This window comes from Miscanthus floridulus, chromosome 15 (genome assembly GCF_019320115.1).
Source record: "Miscanthus floridulus cultivar M001 chromosome 15, ASM1932011v1, whole genome shotgun sequence".
Taxonomy (NCBI): domain Eukaryota; kingdom Viridiplantae; phylum Streptophyta; class Magnoliopsida; order Poales; family Poaceae; genus Miscanthus; species Miscanthus floridulus.
The window spans coordinates 4,071,954-4,078,351 of NC_089594.1; positions in this window are offsets into that span (position 1 = coordinate 4,071,954).

A 6,398-nucleotide genomic window follows, 5' to 3' on the forward strand; every position below is an offset into this window, starting at 1 on the left:
GCAAACCTGAAGATCCTCGGAGAGACAGTTGAGGAGTCCAAGGTCATGAAGAAATTCCTTCTTGTCCTTCCAGCCAAGTACACTCCAGTAGTGGTGTCGATTAAGATGTTCTGCAATCTCAAGGAGACGTCTCTGGAGGACTGCGTGCTGCTGAGGAGCAGATGAAGGAGAAGATGGAGCAGATCATGGACAAAGCCGGACGGTTGCTGCTGGCTGAGGAAGATTGGGTGGCGAGAAACAAACATCGCCTTCAATCGAACTCGGGAGGAGGCAGTAGCAGCTCCGGTGGCGGTCACAAAGGGAAGGCGTCATGAAAATCAGAAGCGACGGCGGATCAGGTGGTCAGGGTGCCGTCAAGCTCACGTCAGAGGGAACCCCTCAGTGTAAAGGCAGGTGTCGCAATTGTGGCATCTATGGCCATTGGGCAGAGGACTGCAAGAGGCCCAAGCGAGAGAAGAAAGAGGGAAAGAAAGTGGAGGTGAAAGAGGCGGTGAACATGGCGGTTGCCGATGAACAGCCTGCACTATATCTGGCATCAGCGTGCGACGTCGTGCACGCATCAAACAGATCAGTTCATCTGGCAGAGGAGAAGGTTATGCCAATCCACTGTGACAATAGTGTGTGGGTGCTGGACACTGGGGCCAGTAATCACATGACCTGTACTCATGAAGCACTGACGAAGATTGATGAGAAAGTGTCAGGCATAGTGAGATTTGGTGATGGCTCCTGCGTTGAGATCAAGGGGCTTGGCTCAATTGTCATGGAGGGCCGAGATCGACAACATAAGGTATTGACCAATGTTTACTATATTCCCAAACTGAAGAGTAACATTATAAGCTTAGGTCAATTAGAAGCTGGATGTGATCTGAGATTGTGGAATGGCAGACTGACAGTAGTTGATCCTATGGGTACACAGTTGATTAGTGCTCCTAGAACTAGTAACAGACTCTACACCTTAAAGAATTCAGTAGTATCACCTGTTTGTCTGCACATGAATCTTGATGATCAGTCTTGGCTTTGGCATGCTCATTTTGGTCATTTGAATTTTAGAGCACTTCATGATCTGAGCAAAAAAGGTTTGGTGGAAGGACTACCTGTTGTTGATCAAGTAGATCTGGTTTGTGATGGCTGCACTCTAGGCAAGCAACACATAAAACCATTCCCTCAACAATCCTCTTTCAGAGCCAGTAGTGGCTTGGAGCTAGTTCATACTGACCTATGTGGCAAGATCAGTCCACCAACACAAGGTGGAAAACAATATTTTCTACTAGTGGTAGATGACCATAGTAGATATATGTGGGTGGAATTGCTGAAATCTAAAGATGAAGCACTGGTATATTTCAAGAAAATCAAACAGCAAGCTGAACTGTAGAGTGGCAAAAGGTTGAAGGCTTTCAGAACTGACAAAGGAGGAGAGTTCAACTCAAATCTGTTTACTGTCTACTGCAATGAGACTGGCATCAAGCATTTCACAACCACTCCATACACCCCACAACAGAATGGAGTGGTGGAACGCAGGAATCAAACTGTGGTGGAAATGGCTAGGTGTTTGTTGAAGTCAAAAGGAGTGCCATCCAGATTTTGGGGAGAAGTTGTTGTGACAGCAGTGTTCACCTTGAATAGGGCCCCAACTAAGGCCCTAAAGAACATGACCCTTATGAGGCATGGCATGGCAAGAAGCCCAGAGTGGAACACATGAAAACATTTGGGTGCTTAGTTCATGTTAAAGCGGTTGGACCTGGTATCTCTAAACTATCAGACAGATCGACTAAGATGGTTTTTCTTGGGTATGAATCTGGAACCAAGGGATATCGAGTGTTTGATCCTGTAAACAATCAACTGCATGTAAGTATGGATGTTATATTTGAAGAAAAACAGAAGTGGAGTTGGGATACTCCAAGTGGAGCAGGACAGTCTGAACCAGAGACATTCAGTGTTGAGTTTCAGAGTATTGTAGCTGCTCCAACAACAGAAGAACCAGCTGTTTCAAAGAATGATGGAGGCAGTGAGCAGCTTCAAGGGGGACTGGGTCAAGGACAGTCACCTCATGTCTCATCATCTGCAATACCAGCAACACCATCAACACCAGTAAATCAAGGAATCCAGTCAAATGCTACTGATTCAAATTCTACAGGTAGCTCAAGTTCAGAGCAGGGACCAATTTGTTACAGGAACCTGACTGACATGTTTGATGCTACTGAAGAAATTCATGACTATGAATACAGTGGGTTGTGTCTATTGGCAGCCGATGAACCAGCTAGTGTTGAGGAGGCATTAGGTGAGAACTGTTGGGTGGAGGCCATGAATGCAGAGTTGCAGTCCATCAGAGATAATGATACTTGGAGAACATGCTATTGGTCTCAAGTAGGTATTTAAGGTGAAAAGAGATGCAGCTGGGAATGTTGTGAAGCACAAAGCAAGGCTTGTTGCTAAGGGGTATGCTCAGAAACAGGGGGTGGATTTTGATGAGGTTTTTGCACCTGTAGCCAGAATGGAAACAGTCAGGCTGCTGCTGGCCATGGCAGCTAATGGTGGATGGGAGGTTCACCACATGGATGTTAAATCAGCCTTTCTGAATGGAAATATATAAGAAGAGGTGTATGTTCATCGGCCACCTGGTTTTGCAGATAAGAGAAATGCAAAGATAGTGTTGAAGCTTAACAAAGCCCTGTATGGGCTCAAGCAAGCTCCAAGGGCATGGAATGCCAAACTTGATCAAGAACTATGCAAAATTGGCTTCAGAAAGAGTGAAGAAGAGCATGCTGTGTACAGAAGAGGTGGAGAAAATTCATTTCTTATTGTTGGTGTATATGTGGATGATCTGATCATCTATGGACCTGACAGCAATGAAATTGTCAAATTCAAAGAACAGATGAATGGCTGCTGCTCGTCGGTCTCATCCCCAGCTTGACCCGGCTCCGCCTCCAGCCTGCCACCAACGGCGTCGTACCCCCACGGCGCACCCTGCTCGTCCTCTGGAGGTACTGGACGCGGACGGCTTCTTCCGGGTGCGCAGTCGCCGCCGTTGGCGTCGTCGATCACTGCCCAAGCCGGCTAGGCCTGTTCCGCCAGTGTTGGTTGGCCTATGCTTCAACTGCTTGGCGAGCTCACATGTAAAGGCAGAGTGCACCTTCCCGGCGAGGTGCTTCAATTGCTGGTGTGTGGGGCATCGCGCCGTCGCATGCCCGCTCCCTGCGCGACATGCGGGCTCTAAGCGCGAGCGCACTCCGCCGCGGTCGCCATGGGGTACAAGGGTCTCCCGGCGGAGGTCCGGGGGCTGGCGGACTCGGCGCGCCGACAACGACACGCCCTCGGCGTGGTCTGCCTCCACGGGAAGGTCGCCATCAGTTCCTCGCTGCTGCGCCCCTCCGACTCCGCCTCCTCCACCTCCCCCGCCTCCGCCGCCGCCGCCAGCCTCTGCTGCCGTCGTGGATACGGTGGGGGCAGACGTACTCCGGCGCCACACCGGGTTCGTCGTCGTCCCCCGCTCGGCGGAATTGCTGGCAGCCGAGGATGCGCTCGGGCTTGCGCTTGTCGCGGTGGTTGGCGGCACTCGGCCAACGGTGTCGACGGCCATGGTGGCCCGGTTCCTCTTTGGCCACTACGGATTGACGGAAGAGGACGCAGAGGTTCGGCGCCATGATCCAGAGGACTTCGTTGTGCGGTTCAGGCGCCGCGATGACAGAGACCGCGTACTGGCAACGCCGCCGGGGGAGGGGCACCTTCCTCTCTTCTGGCGGCCATGGCGGGGGACGTCGTTGGCCAGTGCCGGATCATTCCCATTTAGGGTGCTTGTGGGGATGAGGCGCGTCCCCCTGCATGCTCGAAACGCGGCCACGGCGCAGGCCATCCTCGGGCCCGCTTGTGCCGAGGTGGACGTTGTCCGACCTAGTGACGTTCCGGCGGATGACGACCGAGAATTCTTCGTCACGGCATGGTGTCTGCATCCAAGGTTCATCCCCGACGAGCAGGTCGTGTTCATCCTGGAGCCACGCATTCTCAGCCCCGTCGAGGCCGCTTTGACCATGCTTCCGGGGCTGCGCTACCTCGTGCGGTTGCGCCTGGTTGCGTTTTAGGATTGGAGCGCGCCATCGGCGTCGCCTGCGGACGATGCGCAGGACGGGGGTGATGCCGATGGAGATGACGGTCCTTGCGACGGCAACCGCAGCCGCGGGGCCAATGTCGGATACGAGGATGACTACTTCGGCGGCCGTGACAGCGACGACGATGGCTCCGCCGACAGCAACTTCAACCGCTTTCATCCCGGGTTTGACCGGCGTCGATGTCGTCTCTCGTCGCCGTCTTGCACGACCGCCGTGGAACGGCCGTCCGTTTTAGTCGGGGCGGTTCGTTGCCCGCTGGTCACTGGCAAGCAGGGACCCAGGCGCGCGGACGTTGCAACTGGTGGCCCGCGCGAGATTCTGGATGTCGCGTCGCCGCGTCAGCGAGTGCGTGCTGTCGCGTTGCCGCGCCCTCGACTGCGTGCTGTCGCGTCATCGCGTCCTTGACTGCGGGCTGTCGCGTCGCCGTGTCCTCGAGTGCGTGCGCCTACACGTCCGCGAGTGCGTGCTGTCGCGTCGCCGCGCCCTCGACTGCGTGCTGTGGCGTCGCCGTGTCCTCGACTGCGTGCTGTCGCTTCGCCGCGTCCTCGACTGTGTGCGCCTGCACGTCCTTGGGAGCGGGCGCCTGAGGACCCGTCGCTGTCGGACTCTACTCCAGATGCCGCTGACGTACCCACTTTGCAGCTGGCTTACACGCCACCAAAACCAGTTGCTGTAGCGGCAACTCAGGCCTCGGATGCCAAGGCCAACGGCCGGTTACTGGTGCCAATGAGCCCATCTCCCATGCTCAGGCGTGCGCCCCAGGGACCTGCAGCAGGCTTTGTGGGCCGCTTGCTCGCGGAAGACCCAGAGATACTCCTTGTGGGCGGTTGCACCCTGGAGTCACCCCGTACGGCGGCATCCGAGGACTGGTGGGCTCTTTGCATTGAGGCAGAGTTCGCAGGCCCAGCACGGTCGTCCAACTCAACGCTACGGGCGGACGTGTCCGCGAGTACACATATGCCTGTGCCTTCAATCAATCAGGTACAGACTGAGTTCGTCGGACCACCATCGACGGGTTGCGTAACAGACCGAGGTGGCTCCGAACCGGAGTGGACAACGCTGGCGCCTCATCGCGCGAGGACGCCGACCAGGCCTTCTGCACCGAATGCGGCATCTCCACCCAGGCCTCGGTAGACAGAGGCGGCATCGACGGCGGTGCCGGCGGCAACAGTGCCGGCACCGGCTACACCGACGGAGATTTCAAGGCGCCTCCGGTCGCAGCTGTGCTCTGTCATCACAGAGCCTATCATTCTTGACCCCCCAAGACTACGTGCAACCAGGAAGAGCCGTGTGTTGGACATGGCGCTCTCACCGCCGCGCCGAAGCGGTAGACTTGCAGCCAAGAGCAAATGCAAGGCAACTAACCCAACGGTGCAGGCACAGAATGTGCTAATGGCCAAGTGGGGGGTGCAACCACTGCAGCAGTCTTTGTCTGGAGAGGACGGTGCTTTTGACGAGTACTTTGCGATGTTCGGCGAACCCCTCTCAGAGTCCAAGCGGGAGGCGATCAACATGCTGTTCCCGGAGGGGGTCAAGCTTGAGGTCTAACCAACCTCTACAACTTTGTCGCCAAATGTTGGCAATGTCGAATGAAAACATGTTAGTCTCCTTCGCACTGGCTACCGTCACTGGCAGTTTGACCTCGCGACTACCTGGTCGCTTGAGGCTTTCTACGACGTCTCCCTCGCAGTGGCTACCTGGTCGGTGTCGTCACACTTCGCAGTGGCTACTTGGTCACTGGCGGTTTGACCTCGCGACTACCTGGTCGCTTGAGGCTTTCTACGACGTCTCCCTCGCAGTGGCTACCTGGTCACTAGTACGACGTCTCCTTCGCAGTGGCTACCTGGTCACTGGTGGTTTGACCTCGCGACTACCTGGTCGCTGGAGGCTCTGGAGCTCGTTGGCTCCTTCGCAGTGGCTACCTGGTCACTGGCGGCTCTACCTCGCGACTTCCTGGTTGCTTGAGGTTTGCCACCGCGGCTGGACCCTCCCGGTTGGCGACCATTGTGCGGATGTATCTCTTGTGGCAGGCATAGCTTAGTTTCTGGCTTTTTTTTCTCTTGTTTTCTTGCTGTGTTCGTCGTTGTCTTGGGTTCGCGTCGGTAATCTTGGGATTACTTGCGACTCCTCTGTGTCAACTATGTGTTGCTCCGTGGTTTGTAACCTGTGCTACGAGGGTTCTCTCGTAGCTGCGTCGTGTATTTGTTTGGATGTTCTCTGCTTCCTCTTAATGAAATACGTGCTACAGTGCACGTTCGAGAAAAAAAAAAGAACAGATGATGAAACTCTTCAGTA